At 41.0% G+C, this 18,470-nt stretch overlaps 1 protein-coding gene across 1 annotated transcript in view; it reads right to left on the minus strand.

Moving 5' to 3' along the window:
* The window catches only part of LOC147697232 (cytoplasmic tyrosine-protein kinase BMX-like), a 619,305-nt gene that overhangs the window by 390,735 nt on the left and 210,100 nt on the right, over positions 1-18,470 (minus strand). The window lies entirely within an intron of this gene.

Raw genomic sequence — 18,470 nt, forward strand, 5'->3', positions numbered from 1 at the left:
GGCGATATCGCCCTTGGTAATATGCCCCATAGTCCCACCTTGTATGGTCTTCTTTATCACAGTCCATATCACAGTGCCGGGTCTGGTGGCTCAGTGGACTAATGCATCTTCTGCAGGGGCCTGTGTTTGACCTCATGGTCACATGTTCAAATCCTGGCAGGTCCACTCAGCCTTTCTTCCATCTGAGGTCGATAAAATGAGTACCATTGAGTTGGGTAACAATATACATCTGTTATTTTCAGCTCCAAGATACCCGTAGTGGTGAACGTGCGCTTTACAAATACACCTGTTATGTTATGTGTTTGTTATTAATCCCACTCAGTAGGCAGACAAAGTTATTGCCCCCTGGCACTTTTATCCGGATCTTTCTTCTCTCTAAAACCGAGTTATTCCTTCCTTTATATCCATAAATGTCATGCTGCGCTCATGGCCTGTTTTTTCCTGTTTCTATATTGAGAATGATTTCCCCGTATCCTACGTGGCAAGTTGAATTCTGATTTGGTGCACTGGTTAACATTTAATTTGTCTGTTCTGTATGCGCTTCAGTGAGCTGATATTCCACAGCGTTGTCTCTGGGGGCCCGGTTAAATGCAGGAGCCGGAGAAGGGCAGAGTTAGGATGGGCTGAGGAGCCGGAGAAGGGCAGAGTTAGGATGGGCTGAAATCTCACCGGATGAGTCCGGTACTGGGCACCGACCAGAGCAGAATCCATTTACCTCGACTGCACCTCATTATGAGGGAGCCGAACATCTGTCTGATGGACTGCCTGACCCCAGCATGGCTACAGTCTTGCAGTCTGTGAGACCAGTGTGTCGTTCTGTTTGCCTGGCCTTTTTTTCATTTTTTTTGCTGCAGAAGTAAGAAGGGCCATAGGTGTATGGAGAAGAAAAAGCATACACACTCTCTCTGTGTCTCCCGAAACTGCCTATGACAAGCTCCTTCTGCCTCTCTCCAAGGGCGATTGGCAGGACAATATTGACTGGACTATGGCATCAGCACTGCCAACATCGGCCAATACCTGAGTAAAGTTCCCATGGCTGGAGCGGTAGTAAGAGAAGTACTCAAGGGTCTAGCGCCTGATTATCATAGGGACACGTTGGTACAGGTAGCCTGCCTTTTGGCGGTGAATGAATGAATACATTCACACATCTGGAACAAGTAGTGCTTCCTATTGCCTGAATCTGTTGGGGATCTTTAAACGTTTAGTTGTTTCTGGTATGAAAAGATGATCAATAAATCAATATTAACATTGCTTACATTTTAAATCAAAAGTACAAATGAAAATTCATATCAGAATCACATCACAGCAGATAAAATCACCAGAGATAAAAAATTATTAATATTCTCATGACGCAATAACAAAATTAGGTACAAATACTTTTATTTGATTTCTTTAAAATCATAAAAGGGTGAAACAGTTCTGCTGGGTTAAAATTGCGATAAACTCGTTTGTATAAGTGGTAAAATAGTTTTAGGACTATTTCTACATAATGTCCGGCCCTGCTAGGAAAGCAGGCTTCTGGATGAGTTGGTTAAAACTGTACACAAGCATGCATATTTCTCCGGGGGATAATAAAGTGCTAGTGCTAAGTACAATCAATATCCTGATCATTAAAAGTCTTCCTTACGTGTGTGGTGTACCTAATGTAAGTCGCAACACTGACACAGATCTCCAAAGAGTGTAATTGCCATAATTCACTGTCTCAGGTAATGTTTCAATAACAATGGTCTACTACTCGGGACCTTGTGAAATCAACAAAAAAACATAAACTGTAACATCCTTCGAGTAGAGCTACTGTCACTTGGACATTTTTCAATGGCTTTTGATGAGTCATTTTGAGGTTGAAAAGTGGCTATGCAGTACACCATGTTCAATCTGAAGTTTTTAACTCAATATAAATGCTGAGTGTATACTATACATGCAGTGGCGTAACAATAATTGAGGGGGCCCCCCTGCCAGGTACTAGGAGGGGCCCCCTCCGGACTCTATTAGGAGCTCTCAGGCCGAAGTGCAGTGCGGAGGGAGCCCCCTTGAGCTTGATGGCCCCCCGCACTGCGGGGGATGCGGGGGCCTGTGTTACGCCCCTGTCTTCATAGCGGATAGGGTTGTAGTAGATCAACATCTACAGTAGAGCGGAGTACCGTGATATAACTAGATTTGTCTCTATCTGATGAAAGTCTTTCTTCTTAAAAATGCAGTAGTCCCAACATCTTGAAACCTGCCCCCTCCAACTCCTTCAAGGTGATCGTATTGTCAAAATACTGCAAGTACATCAACTTACCTCTTAAACATTTTATGCGCCTTAGCCACAAAATATGGTTTACCTGATCAAGTGCTAAACAGTCCTGGGCAAAAAGTCTATTTAAATGTGCCTTTGGCTTTGTCCAAACCCTGTGCAACAAGAGAAGATGAAGCAGGCACAAAAGATCTTCCATAAAAGACACACCTAATTTACTGTGGCACAGAGTTAACAGACAGCTAGTTGTAACCAATTGTAGTCTCTCCCAACACAAATGTTCTGATTGCTATAACCTATGCTTAGTTACATGTCCCCAGACACATACCCCATAGGCTGCCATCGAGATGCATTTTGCTCTGTATATGATACACAATTCCTTAATTGATTTATATTTTAATTTGGATGACAATGCGAAGAGAGAGTTTGTTGAATTCACATATTGGTAATTTCAGGAAGTAATCTGTTGTTTTCAGGAACCTGCTGAATCAAATAATGCAACTTCGATCACTGCGGAAAATCTTGCCTCTTCTCCCGGCACAAGCCAGGGCGTCGATAGTCAGGTGTACGATACTCAGTCGCCTTGATTATTGTAACGCCCTGCTCCTGGAGTCTCCAGTCACGATGCTGGACCGACTTCAGCGAATTCAATCTGCCGCCGCCAAGCTGGCTCTTGGCTGGACGAGAAGGGCCTCAGCCACAGCTGCTCTGGCTGAGCTCCACTGGCTGCCCCTGAAACAAAGAGTGGCATTCAAGTCCCTCTGCATTGTCTTTAAGGCTCTGCATGGACTTGGACCCAAACCTCTGCAAGCCCTGTTCCAATGGTACACACCTGCGAGAAACCTACGTTCTTCTTCTGCTTGTCTGGTAAAGGTACCCAGATTTAACAGAACTAGAACAGGGGGCCGATCGTTCAGCGTAGCCGCGGCCAAGCTTTGGAACACCTTACCCATTGACATACGTCAGACCCCACAGCTTCTCCCTTTTAGGAGACGCATTAAGACTTGGCTCTTCCCCAAATAAACTGTCAGCCCAACTGTTCTCCCGGTCTACCGTCAACAGAGTATTTTCCAGCGCCAGGAAGCCTGCAAGGTGTCAGTTTGCGCTTTACAAATTCTCTAAATAAATAAATAAATAAATAAGGGCCCAATTCTGAGGCGGTTTGGAAAGCTTCCCAACCAAATGGGTTTTGGAATTGTTTCTGACCGAATCAGATTGGGAGACTCCAATCAACCGAGTACGATGCATTCGGATGCTTCCAGATACGATTTGGTTGGACTTCCATTGACTTAAATGGGAGCCTTTGCTCCGACCGAATGCATAGGCTCCCATTGAAGAAAGGGGTGGCTGAGGAAAATCGGGCAACCTGTGGTGGGCGCCCCATGGTGCCTGCCACACTGTGCATGGCTGGTAAGGGGGAACCCATGGGTACCCCCACTGGCCTGATAAGGTAGGTTCCGGATGCAGGGGGACCCATTGTGGGCCCCCAAAATCTGACTCCAGCACTGCTGATTCGAGTCGGACGGCATGATTTGGAAAGGCTGTCCAAATCCAGAATCATACTCGGTCGGTTGGAAACGTGCCCGTAGAGATGTGTGATTCTGCACCATACAGCTCGGTCATTCCAAATACCGTCGGGTTCGGATTGGAACATTCTTAACACTTAACTCGCATCATACTCGGTTGGTCGGAAACCTTTCAAAGTCAGTCGGAAAGACACGTTCACGATCCGATTTGGACGGAGCAAATGCCGTTAGGAGGCCTTCCTAACCGTATCAGAATCAGGCCCTTACTAAGGCAAGATCCTGCTTTGTTCTAGCAAGGTGCCTGTGAGATAAAATTGGCATTAGGTTACCTTTTGAAACCCACACATCATGAATAAACACTTCTTGAGATTAGCCTTGAGGTCTTACTCATCCATGGATTAGGCTTGCTGATAGAAGTTGCCCCTTTTTCAAATTCCCTTCCAAGTGACAAATTGAAGCAGATTGCCTCATCCTTGTGCTAACATGGAATCACTAGATGCTATTTTCAATCGGGGAAAGGTTGCATAATCTGTTCTTGCCTATTGCTCCTGACCACTTTTTAGGTCCCCTGTTGTGTTACTTTGAGGGTCATGGGTATGTCATCATCATCATCAAAGCTTTATTTTGATATATATAATATCATAAAAGCACATTTACAATTAAAAACACAGTTCATTAACAATACATTTAAAAGAAATTACAGATAAAAACCTTTTGTATTACAATAAGTAATTAAAAATGCTTTAAACGGTAACAGATTTGTAGATATATGAATATATAAAAAATTTTGCTTATGCTTATTTCATCAAATAGCCTTCAGCCTAATCAGCCAAGCCAAGCTTAAAAATGTGGCCACCGCACACACTAGGGTTGTACTAGCATCAGTCTTAAGTATTCTGAGTGTGACAGAATGGTCCCTGGTTCCAAGCAACAGACACACAGGTTTGAGCCATTTCTGTCTAGGTTTTGTGTAGGCTGGGCATACAAAAAACACATGAGCAATATTTTCAATACCACCTTTACAGGTTGGACAGTCAACGGGAGTGTCATGCGGTGTCTTCCACTTGCTAGTACAGTCGCGAAGAGGAAGAGTACCCACCCTAAACTGAATAAAAAGAGATCTGTCTCTAGGCTTCATAATAAAGTCTAAATAGGGCTCCAGGCTAGGCTTAGGCTTATGCTGACGGAATACCTCAGTTAGCCTACCTTGGTTTGGGTCCCTCTGCTCTTGGTCATTGACCCATGCCCAGTAAACCCGCTTAGTTTCTGCCTTAGATAGCAATGCCCCAGACTCCCAAGCTGTTAGAAGATTCGTTGCTAGCAAAAAGCTTCTTTATTTTAGCTAGCCAACTAATTTTATGAGCTTCTTGACGGTTCATAACCTCTTTCAGGCCGTGAGCGTACCTTGAAAGCCCCGGGGTACGGCATAGTCGGCCTAGGATAAGAGAGGGCGCAGAGTAGCTAGGTCCATGAAGGAATGACGACCCAGATCACTCAAAAGTGGCTTAGTTGGGGTACCCCTTGGGAGCGAAACAAGCTCCCTAAAGAACTTGTTCTCTGTGATAACTAGGGCATCCACACATTCGAAGCCCCAAAGCTCCGCACCATATAGGGCGCAGCCTACAGCTTTAGCAGCATAGATGTCCAGGGCAGGAGCAACGGGCTTAGAGGTGGAGGCACAGTGCTCCATCCCCAGTACTCCAACTACCCTCTTATGGTTCAGCGCCATTTTATCAATGTGTGGCTGCCATTTAAATTTATCGGAAGTTCTAATCCCCAGGTAGTCAAACTCTTTTACACGTTCCAGAGACACCCCGTCAAGAGGCAAGGTAGATCTGGACGATCTACTCAGATTAAAGTAAAGATCCTTAGTTTTGGAAGTATTGATGGCAAGGCCCCTCAACTTACAAAACAAACAGAAGCGGTCTAAACAGCTTCTGCAATCCTGCGGGAGTTTATGATACTAGCAGCGTATCATCCGCAAAGAGTAGTGCGGGGACTTTATCACCCGCCAGGACCAGGGCATCAGCATTGATTTCGAGCAGAAAGGAGACTACACCATTCACAAATAGCATGAAGAGTGTTGGAGCCAGTACACAATCCTGGCGTACCCCTCTATTCACAGGGATTTTATCAGTTTTTTGCTCCTGTGCTCCCCATCTAATACGGGCATAGCTTCTGTCATGCATACGAGCCAAGAGATTCAGAATGGACGAAGGAATTCCCATCTCTTCCAGGACCATAGGCGGTCTCGGAGGACCAGGTCAAAGGCGGTCTTCAGGTCGATAAATGCCAAGTAAAGACCGCCTTTGCCAATGGTAACCACCTTCCAGTGTAAGAGCACTAGCCTAAATGCCTGGTCTATCATGGGTATGTAGTAATTCAGGACAGTCATACTAACACAGGCAGGAAAAAACACTTTCAGTGTGGAAAATATTTTGAACATGATTTATTTTGTGCAATGATATTGTATTAGGTGGTCTATCATAAACCCAGGTTTATAAAAGTAATCTGAAGAGGGTACTGTAATCAGTGAGTGTGGAACAGTATGGGTTGCCAACCTCAACAGTACGATTCCAACCACGTTTCGAGGTAGAAAGTTTAGAACCATACTATTTCCTGTGCGTTGTTTTCCCCTTCCAAATCCAATTTACTCAGTGCATCATTATCATCTCATTACAGAAATCAATTGAATATTCATTTTCTCCATCCAACCAGTGTACAGCTTTGTTTTTAAGGTCCAACTAACTTAGTCTTTGGCTATGTCTAAAGGTGGAAACATTCACAACACTACATACTGAGTGGCCTCTGGAGGGACATCCAGTGAGATCAAGGGACCAGAGTCTAACACCTGTTGCCACCCACAACAATTGAGTCATGGATGTAAATGTCCTTACACTCGCAGATGGGATTGGGCCGTTTGGGGGAACCAAGAGGCCCTATTAAGTTATAAGTGTTTTTGCAGGCCCTTCCAGTGGATTGGTATACTCTTTGGGTCTATTCTCCTTTCATCTACTTGCGGCACAATTGGAGCCATTAGAGTTTTTTTTAACAACATCCATGTAGGCTACAACAGCTGCTTGAACCTTCGCCAGAGGATTGCCTCCATTTCCAATAAGGCCTTTTAGCCATGCTTCCAAAGTCAAGAACAGTGTTTGAATTTGGTCATTAACCCCTTTTTGTAAAGCACGTAGACTTGTGCCTCTAAAGTTGCCACCTTCACCCGCAACTCCATTATAAGTTGCAACTGCATTACGGAGGGGAATCAAGCAGTTACATTGCACCATAGCAGCTGCCACTCTGTTTTCCTTTTATGAGGCAGGGGAATATAAGAAGATGTACTTGAGATAGAAGTCATTTGTGGGGAGTCACTAGACAGACACATATTTTCCCTTGTGACCATAGATACTGTGGCCCCAATTTGTTCCCCATCAGACCCTGATCCCTTGAGCAAATCATCTTGATCCAAGACAGTGGCCTTAATGTTTATAGTGTGGTTGGTGGCCTCAATTTTCAGCCCTGTATAGATGATCTCCTTGTTTATAGCTACAATAGCTTCAGATAAAAAATTGGCAAGACTGTATCCCTGAGTATCTGGTTTTTCAGCAGTGTGGATTGTGAGCTTTCCCTTGCCCATTATTCCTTATTGAAGTTTTATTCCCTACCTTAGTCAGTTCCCTTTAAAGGACAGTTAAGGGAGGCAAGGCAATGAAGTTTAGTGGCAAAAACGTCACTCCAATGGGCAGTCGTTGAAACGAGAGCCTGACTAAAAGATCCACTCAGATATAGGAGGGGGCAGCGGAGGATCAAACTTGATGGGGTCCCAAGATTCCGCAGGCCCTTCTTTGGGCAATCACTGGATCGGGATGTAGTGGAAGAGACAATGTTTACCAGGCACTAAAGGGAAACCTGCATCTGGGGGAGTCTCCCTGAAGAGTAGTCTCTGGTTCAGTATCCTTCGACAAAACTTTGGGATCTCCACCAGGCCATGATGCAGCAGCAGGACAGTGGGGCTGGTCGAGGCACCTCAGCCATATCCCAAGAACACCAACTGGGGGAGACACCAAGTCACTATTGGGCACGGTAGGCACAGAGGCAATGAGTCTCTGCTGGCTGTGTGCTCCTCTATTGCAGCAAATCCAACCCCAGAGGTGAACCAAACAAGAACAAGCAGAAAAGCTTCAACATAGGAGGGGGAAACAATCCAATCTGCTACCCCGGCACATCTGAGTAACCAACAGGTTCTCTGCTTTTTCGCACCTCCAGAATATCGAGAGGATTGCCCACCATGCTCAACCCGGCCCACACATATTCACCAAGCAGGATCACAGCATGTGCAGCTGCAGCAGTGGCACCCTCAAGAAAACACAATTAGATATTCCGATGTACTGTAGTGTTATTCTTTTATATTTATGGTTTGGATGCTGTGTGTAGCCATATGTTTTAATAGCAAATATAGATGTAATTTCTTATTGAATTGAAGAATCATTTAGCTTTAAATATGCTTGCTATGCTTCCTGGCTCAAGTAGGCCTTAAAGCCATTTTAACCAGAGTACTACATTTGAACAATTCTGCAAAGCTTAACCTCATCCGAAAATGAGGAACTGGAAGCAAGATTTTGGGAGACTATGATTAGTAATTTCGAATAGTATTTTCTTCTGTAGGATGTCTTGCTCCCTCTGGGAGAAGATCCTGCCACCTCCTCATTATATATACTTTTGCTGAATGTAACAACTTTATGTGATGCAATTAGGGGCCAGGTGTATCACGTGGGTTTTACCCATTCTGTGTCCATGGCAAAATGTGTTCGTACATATGGCCATAGGTTCCATTGACTTGTATTGAATGAAAACATATAGCAACTGTCCTAAATGTAATATGTTATAGCATTGTGCTCTAACAGATCCCTTTTCTAGGGAGAGCTTTGGTCACTTGAAATGATAACTATATTTAATTCATTTCAGTTGACTGCTGTGCTGCTTGCTATTTGGTATTTGATGTGTTAGACTTTGGGCTTTTCAACATGTGTTTTATTTTTCAATATATGGTGCATATGACATCTGGGTTTGCCTCAACATAAGGAAGAGATGGCAGCACTGGACTGAGTCCCACATGATGGCCCCAGGAGCCATGTGTCAGGGAGGAGTTTTTCTAGGGGGACTGGGGTGTCGAACAGCCCAGCTCTAAATCTGGTGAATTGACTATAAGGATGAGTACAAACTGAACTAAAACTTCAGGTAAAGTTTAACTGTGCTTAACATTTGTTTGTTTGCTTGCTTGCATGGCTTATATTGTTCTGTAGTGAATGAATGTCTGACATATTATCGACAGACAGAATATCTACATACAAAAATATCGACACAAAAATATCGACAGCAAAAATATCGGAGTTATATCTTCATAAAGGTAAGTACAAAAATATCGGAAATTAAATATCGTAGTACAAAAATATTGAAATTAAAAATATCGTTTTTTTAATGTATTAATGATGATGTAAAAATAATTTAAAAATACATATAATTTTACAATTATTACATAAAAACATTAAAACATATTTAATAAATAATAACTAATACATATACATTTAAAATAAATTAAAAAGTGTACATCTAAATTAATATATATACTTACTACACATATTGCAACAGTAGTAAAAGCGTTAGATAGCGTAGGGGTTTAAATTACTATTCCCACTCCAGAGGGTGCAACAGTAGGGAAAGCGTTGGATAGCGTAGGGTTAAAAATTACTATTCCTACTCCAGAGGGTGCAACAGTAGGGAAAAGGTTGGATAGCGTAGGGGTAAAAATTACTATTCCCACTCCAGAGCTGCAACAGTAGGGAAAGCGTTGGATAGCGTAGAGGTAAAAATTACCATTGCCACTCCAGAGGGTGCAACTGTAGGGAAAGCGTTGGATAGCGTAGGGGTAAAAATTACTATTCCCACACCAGAGGGTGCAACAGTAGGGAAAAGGTTGGATAGCGTAGGGGTAAAAATTACTATTGCCACTCCAGAGGGTGCAACAGTAGGGAAAGCGTTGGATAGCGTAGGGGTAAAAATTACTATTCCCACTCCAGAGGGTGCAACTGTAGGGAAAGCGTTGGATAGCGTAGGGGTAAAAATTACTATTCCCACACCAGAGGGTGCAACAGTAGGGAAAGCGTTGGATAGCGTAGGGGTAAACATTACTATTCCTACTCCAGAGGGTGCAACAGTAGGGAAAAGGTTGGATAGCGTAGGGGTAAAAATTACTATTCCCACTCCAGAGGGTGCAACAGTAGGGAAAAGGTTGGATAGCGTAGGGGTAAAAATTACTATTCCTACTCCAGAGGGTGCAACCGTAGGGAAAATGTTGGATAGCGTAGGTGTAAAAATTACTATTCCTACTCCAGAGGGTGCAACAGTAGGGGAAAGGTTGGATAGCGTAGGGGTAAAAATTACTATTCCCACACCAGAGGGTGCAACAGTAGGGCAAGAATTGGATAGTATGGGGGTAAAAATTAATTCACACACTACTCCCCCTTTAACACACAACACAGTACACATACAAAAAACACAATTAATATAAATATCAAATAATCAATTAATAACAATTATTTATAATAAATTGATCTAATTTAAATTGAACTAATTAACACATATTAATTACCAATTAATTAACAATAAATACCAATAAATAAAAACAATCTCTTTAATTAATTACATTTTATTATATGACACCCTATTACCCTATAAACACACAACCCACTACACATAAATAAATCATATCATTTAATCACTTAATAATTATGATTTACCAATTAATTATTATTTAACAATAACAAAAATTTAAATATATTAGCACATCAACTCTAATTAATTTAATTAAATAATTAATATGATTTAATTACTAATTAATTATTAATTAACTATAAAAAATACATATATTAGCATCTTAACTCTAACGTTTGTATTTAACTAATTAATATTAATTAATTACCAATGAATGATTAATTACCAATAACAAATAAATCTATTTATTTGCACATTAACTCTAATTAATGTAATTAACTAATTAATATTAATTAATTACCAATTAATTATTAATTAACAGTAACAATAAACTAATATATTAGCACATTGACTCTAATTAATTTAATTAACTATTTATTATTAATTAATTACCAATTAATATTTTTTTTAAATATGTTACATTATTTATTAATTAATTATTAGTAAATTACTTCCCACCCTATTCCCCTATAAACCCACAACCCGCTCTGACACTAAAACGCAAAATGTAAACAAAATTACTAACTTTCAAACATACATTTAATAACATATTTAACAAACATATAAACAACATAATAAAATACAAAACACTAAACATAATTTCGATTTTAGTAGATTTCGATATTAGTAACATACATACCATAAAAACGATATTCTGTCTGTCGATATTCTGGACATCGATATTCTATACCATCGAAATTAAAACATCGATATTATTGTATATCGATATTTAAATTTCGATATTTTGTCTCCCTACCGTAGTGAATGTATTGCTAAAAAGGGTGTGGACAGATGTCATCCGTTTAGGAGTTGATGGAGAATGCAAAATTTGGATGGGTAGGTAGGACTGGGAGGAGTCCACAGAACAGAAAATGAAAGAGTGTGAACCCATGGTATAGATCTAGTGGGCTCTAGAAATACTGTGCTAAAGGTGAAGATAGGCAGGTGTGCCAGGACTCAAAGCACAGACTCTTGAAGGATGAAAGTGTGGGAGAAAGAGACCCTCTGATGTAGTCACCCTGACCCTTCACGAACATGTGATGGGTCACACAGATGAGATACGTTTATTCTCAGAATAAACTCAACAAAAAATGAAGATAAGTGCCTCCACGTCTAGAAATAAAAAAAATTACAATCTGAATAATTTCATCCATGAACCTCAAATTCTATTGTAACCTCTGCTCTTTTTCAGCTCCTCCCATGTGTTATACTTTATTTCTCAATTTATACATTATTTAAGATAAGTGCTTTCTAATGCACTGAACGATGGCGAAAAGGGACGGGGAGTAGATTAAGATCGTCTCCTTTTCCTTGTTAATTATGAAAGCTAAACAAAGAAAATGGTACTCTATTGTGATGGAGATGTAAGCAATGCCAGCTTTCATACCTTGAGATGCCAGTGGTTTAATCAGTGGGCATAATCTAAACACATGCTGTCAAATACGATAACGTACTTGCACACCAAAGCTATTTTGAGTGCCCTAATTCCAAAAATGTGAATTTTCATTCATAAATGGATTGATTTACAGTGAAAATTATGCAACATTAATTTTGTTGGTTTCAGTAGGTCTGCTCACAAGGATAAGTTTACCTGCCAGAGAAGGGAAATAGGCATAAACTCTCGATTTTATGAGTATTTATATACTTTTAGCAGGCACATGCCCACCCACTTTGATAACTCCATAAAAGTTGGCGGTTATACAAATGTTTGTACGCCAGAGTGTACATTTTTGATTTTCTATTTCATAGCTTTGTGAACCTGGCCCATTTTTTGCATTAGAACATTTGAGCAGAAAAGAACAATAATAGAGACTAGTCCGTATATATAAACAATACATACTCCCTTAGTCATAACAAACGTTACCATCCCGCATTTTACCAAAGCCTGATAAGTTCTCAGAAAAGGAGTACAGATATCTGAGAGGAGATTGAACCCACTTTACGAATAAAATATGCTCATAACTAATACTAGATTGACTTAAATAATCCAAATCAATAAATAGTTGCCGAGATAACTGGTCTGAGCTAAGTGGTATATATAAATAACATATAAATAATACCAGTACAGTTGAGTGTGCGACTATTGAATGATATATGTGAGAAATGGTATTTCAGTTTGAACTGTTATGAATTGAATAGATGTATGTTGAATATTTCCATAGAAGGATGAACTATAATTTACACTATGATTCGTGAGATAAATTAAATAAAAATTAAACCCACATTTAAAATAAGTCTTTGGAAAGGAGAATATATAACACAGTATAATTAACAGTCACATGTTAGGTGGGAACCTCATTATATTGGTGGATAAGATGGGTTACACATGAGGTTTGCCTCTCAAGGGAGGGATGACATTGGAAGTCATACAGAGTATGAGGGGGTTGTGGTAATATGAATGAATAATATGAGAAGTTAAGTAAACAGGATTTTCATTACATGGGGTTTATATCAATATGTATGACACACTGATAAATTAGATTGTGAAATCGGAATGGAAAGTTAGTTTTACAACAGCGTTAATGAATGAGTTTCATTATGTGAAGATAAACATTTTAACTTATGAAATGTGATGTTTACAGAGGCACAGTTAGATAATAGACATGTATGCTAGTAAAAAGTGTGAGTAAGAAATATATGTAACTTTAGAAATAGGTATGTATGCACAGAAGACAAGTTCACATTGCATTGTCAACTAGATGTTTACTATGTACCTATGTACAATAGATTTATATTATATTACAATTAAAAGCAAACTAAAAACCTGGAAAAGTCCTGAATTAGAGATGAAACATGTTGGTTGGTCGTAAAAAAGTAATATAACATTTTCATAGTTCTCTATAAAAATAAATAGACCTAATGAATCTTAGATAATTTGGATCTTGACATGCTCGAGGCTTTGAATATTCTATTGTAAATATCTGTGAACATAATGTAGATGTGGGGCACTGTTGCTGGTGTCGGCTACAAATGAAAATTTGTTACCCCTCATCAACCGTAGAAATGAACACCCTTTGATGGTAGGGTATCTTTGATGGTCAGTACCTCTGTACATGGAAAATAAATTACTAAAATATTCTTGAAAAGACTTGATCATTTTGTAAGTCTGATTAACAATATCACAGTCAATATTTGTAACTAGTTCTTAAAAGTGAATTGGTTTTCAGTAAAAATTGTATTTAAGGAGTAAGGTGATGCTTACATTTTTTGGCCTGTAGTCACTATCTGTGATAATATTTATAGAAAGCAGTTGATCCAAGAAAAAAAAAAACATTACTCCCCCTTCCCCCCAAAAAAGGGTTGTTGGCTAATTCTTCTAAAATTTGAATTAGTGGTGCCACTGAAGGAGAAAAAAATCATGTTTTGGGATGGAGTCAAAAAAGGTTTCATGACATCAGTTCTTGTACCTTTACACAAACGACCTTCAAAATGAGAATATCTTAGAAGGATGTACATTTTAAGTGGTGCCTGCTATGTAGTGCAGTGAAATGCAACACATGCAATTTTAACATTGACTTCAGCACCAGCCGCAATGTTAAAATGAAGAATGCGACCGCCATGGCGGCAGTCACATCCTAATTTGTGTTGCAGGAATGCCGCAGTTATGGCAGACGGTCCCGGTTTACTACAGGATGGCGGATGAACTCCAGTCCATCCGCCATCTTAATGAGCCCCATAGTATGGCCTAGAATGTGACTTTATATGAGAAGATTGGAAGCTAAAAGGTGATCAGCATTTATTTACACATACATGGTGCATGCCCTGTGTTCTGCAATTGTTCTCCTATAAAAAATGTGACAGAGCATTGTAAATTCCTTATAAATTACTTCTGATGATTGCTAATTGTAAAGTCACAGACAAAAAAAAGGTGTGCACTGTTTAATTCACCAAATTTTCAAAGTCTAAGATACTGGACCATTCCACGTCTTATTTAAAGGTGGAAGCGGTCTCCTGCTATCATTTTAATGATTGTGTATTTAAATGAGGTGGATCCTTTTTGTCAATGTAATCTCAGTTTCAGACATTTAAATTTCAGACCCAATAGAGTTTGTGTCATGAGCAAAACCTGCCTTACAGAATACTTGAACCAAATTAATGAGTAAGAGTGTTGTGTAGTTCCTAAAAATACATAGGATCTCCACGTTTAGACAGCATAAACTAAGGGATTGGTGTCCAGTCTGATCCCAGACTCCCCCAAAGGATATGTTAGCCTCTAGACCAGCTAGCTCACAGTGTCACAATAAGCCTTTTAAACTTACCAAGGACCAAATGGTTTCTGGCAGCTATTGGACATGACAACCCTTGATCTTTCAGGGATCGTGGAAACAATACAGTACTTTTCGCTCAGTCAATCCTGCTCACTTAGTCTCAGAGACAACACAAAATAAACAATGGGGGCATTTTCAAACAGCATTTATTAAACCAACGTTATTCTAGTATTAAACATGTTTGCTGTGACAACCATTAGACAGAAACAGATGTATAAGATTACGAGCAACAACAGAGTGAATAAAAGGTAGAATTCTACCAAGGTGCTAAACCAGTGAGTATATACAGGCATTTAACATGACAGTAATCAAGCGTAATCCTATGATGCAACCCTACCTAAGTGTACCTAAATGTGCCTAGCATGTATGTGGGTGTAAAACTAAGAATCTGCTAGGAAAGAGCCAACCCCATTACCTGATTGGAGAGAACGAATGACCCCATCTAGGTCTTAAGTTGGCCACTTCGCAAGGGATGTCTGCGTGCTGGAGCTTCTGCTTGCAGGAACCTCAGCGTCTTGTGTCAGTGTGGAAGCTTCTCGTCTGTCTACCTAGTTTAGGTGTGGTCCTTTCATACCCTAAAGATAGCCTTGGGGTTCCTAACACAATCAGTATGTTGTGAGTATGATTATTTAAATGAGCCAAAAACAATACCAACAATTATGCAAAATTGTCCTTTCGCTCTAGGATGAAGATGACAATGACTTTCATAAAGAGTATGTTAATCCTGTTATGTACATCATGTGCAGGGGACTTTTCTAAGAATCCTCATGCATAACAAATGAGGCTAGTTACAAGGAAACTGATCGACATTTATTCAGCACAAAACTGGGTAAAAGTTCAGTGCTAGAACCCTAATGCAGAGCAAGGAATGACAAATGTAGGTGAAATGTCATTTAGCTATTTTGGCCGATATTGGGGTACATTACAAAAGTTGACTATTTTATCCCTGAAACAAATATACAGACTGTCAGTGTCTAAAAGGATGATGTCTTGTACTGTGTCACGCTTACATCACTATGGGCCTTATTGATGGGGCATTGGCGTAGGGCAGCACAGCAAGTCATTTTGCTATACTGCTCTACGTCAAAGTGAATGGGCAGGAATGCACCATATTTATCCAATACAGTGCATTCCTGTCTTTTCTACCAGAGCTGGCATAGTTTCAGTAGCATAGCACTAATGCAGGTACATTTGCATCATGGTGCAAGGGTGCCTGTATTGCCAATAGGATTGTTTTTGTGCAGGAAGGGGCATCTTCCTGCACAAAAACAATCTGAGGCGCATTTTCCTCATTTTTTGTGTGCTGCAGAAGACAGCACACATGGAAAGAGGAAAAAACTTTGTTGAAACAGAATCACTTTTCCTTGTTGCCCCTCCCCTGGGAAGGCGTAAGGTTTTGGCTCATCTCCAGGTTTACATTGCCTTGTGAAAACGTACCGCCCACTAAAAGCCTCCGTTTCACAGAGTAAGGCAACGCAGTGATTTGCATTGCCTTGCCTTACTCCATATGTATGATGCCATTCAAAGCCAGGCAAAGTGGCTTTGCGTGATCTCATAAATATGATTTTCGAGTTTGCGGCGTCAAAGCATCACAAAAAGTGATGCTGCGGTGGCACAAGAATCTCCAAAATTTGCCCTTTAGTTCACTATGTACTTATTAAATGTCAGTAACTTTAATTCCAAGTAGATGTTCACACATACTCTAGAAACGATTTGTATTAGTATACGGTAGAAAAGCGAGAGTCATACAGGATCTCAAAAACTAGTCTCATTCCATGTGACATCATTTTACTGAGTGCTATTGCAAGCAGTATTTTGAGATAATTGCCTTGAAAGGAACAAATAATGGACAGAATGCTGAACAATGCGATCCATCCTTCTTTTGCTCACCATGCCAGCTCAGTTTTGACCCAGCCATATGAAAATCAGTCTTAACCCTGCTCTTCATGAGAACAGTCCAGCCGATCTACCAAGCCAGGTCCACGCTGGACCGGAAACAAGCACCCTGGGACCATTTTCGGGGCATCATCCCTCCTCAGCCAGGCTAGCTTAAATCCAGTGGTGCAGTGATCATGGGGCCCATGTCTGGGCATACCCTTCCCACTTACCGCAACAAAAGCAAAAGGAACAAATGATTGAGGGATTGCTGAACAATGACCAGTCCAGCCCAAACTGCCAAGCCAGGTCCTCACTGGACTCGAAACAAGCATCCTAGAACCAGTTTCGGGGCATCACCTCTCATCAGCCAGGCTAGCTTAAATCCAGTGGTGCAGTGAGCACGGGACCCACATCTGGGCACATCCTTCCCACTTAGGATGACGAAAGCAAAAGGAAGAAATTATGGATGGAATGCTGAACAATGCAAACATTTAACCGAATTACAAAGATTTTGGTATTAATCCATTCTTCTTTTGCTCATCTCACCAACCCAGTTTGGATCCAGCCATATTCAAATCAGTCTTGACCGTGCACCTCATGAGAACATTCCTGCCCGAACTGCCATGCCAGGTCTTCCCTCGACCATAAACAAGCATTTTGGGACTGGTTTCGGGGCATCGACCCTCATTAGCAGGGCTAGTTTGAATCCAGTGGCGCAGTGAGCACGGGACCAATGTTCAGGCTGGACTGTTCCCATGGGGAGCAGGATCAAGACTGATTTGCATATGGAGGGTTTAAACTGGAAAGGCATGGGGAGCAAAAAACAATGGATATAGACCCAAATCTCTGTACTGGGTTGAATGTTTGACATTGTTCAACATTCTGTCCATCAATTGTTCTCTTTACATTTGTCACCCCGAGTGGGACGGGTATGCCCAGACGTGGGCCGTGTGCTCTCCATGCTACTGGAGTCAAGCTAGACTAGCTGATGAGGGGTGAAACTATCAAATCGTTCACAGGATGCTGTGTTTTCAGTCCAGGGAAGGCCTGGCCTGGCAGTTCGGGCAAAACTCTTCCCATGGGGAGCAGGGTCAAGACTGATTTGCAAATGGCTGAGTTTAAAGTGGAAAGGCATTGTAGGAGAGTAGGGTCTGCTTCCTATGGTTACCCACACTTGTTGCTGTGATTCACTGGTTTTTCGACTTTAGTATGGCTGTTAGCAGCACGTCCAAGCCGCAAGGAACTGCACCACCATGAAATCAATGATGTGCCTTCTGGTTCCGGAATCAAGTCGGGCTTGTTAGCAGCGCAGCAGTGTTTTGTTCAAATAATCAGCGCATACATGCCTGGAGCCCACTGGAGGGCAAAAAGTATGCCAATATAACTGCAGAAATATCGGAAACCCACCGAAGGGAAGGAGTGTGCAGAGGACTGAAACCACAAGCTCCAGCATGCATAGGGGTCTTGTGACTACTCACCTGAGAGATGGAAATGCCCACTGGAGGGTAAAAAGGAAGAAATTGAAAAACATGCTGATTTTGGGTTTCACCACTAAAAATACCAATTAACTGCAGGGCTATGATTAAGGGGCAGGAGGCTCTAAAACCTGTTAGGCAAGATACACGCAAACATGTAAACGCTGGTTCCTCTGAAATAAATGGTCTTTCATACTCACTGTTGTGGAGTGCGTTTCTAAGCTGTTGGGCACCTTTTGGAAATGTTTGTATGCGGCACGACCAAGTCGCAAGGAACTGCACCACTATCAAATCAATGATATGCCTGCTGGGGACT

Source organism: Lissotriton vulgaris, chromosome 8 (genome assembly GCF_964263255.1).
Source record: "Lissotriton vulgaris chromosome 8, aLisVul1.2, whole genome shotgun sequence".
NCBI lineage: Eukaryota > Metazoa > Chordata > Amphibia > Caudata > Salamandridae > Lissotriton > Lissotriton vulgaris.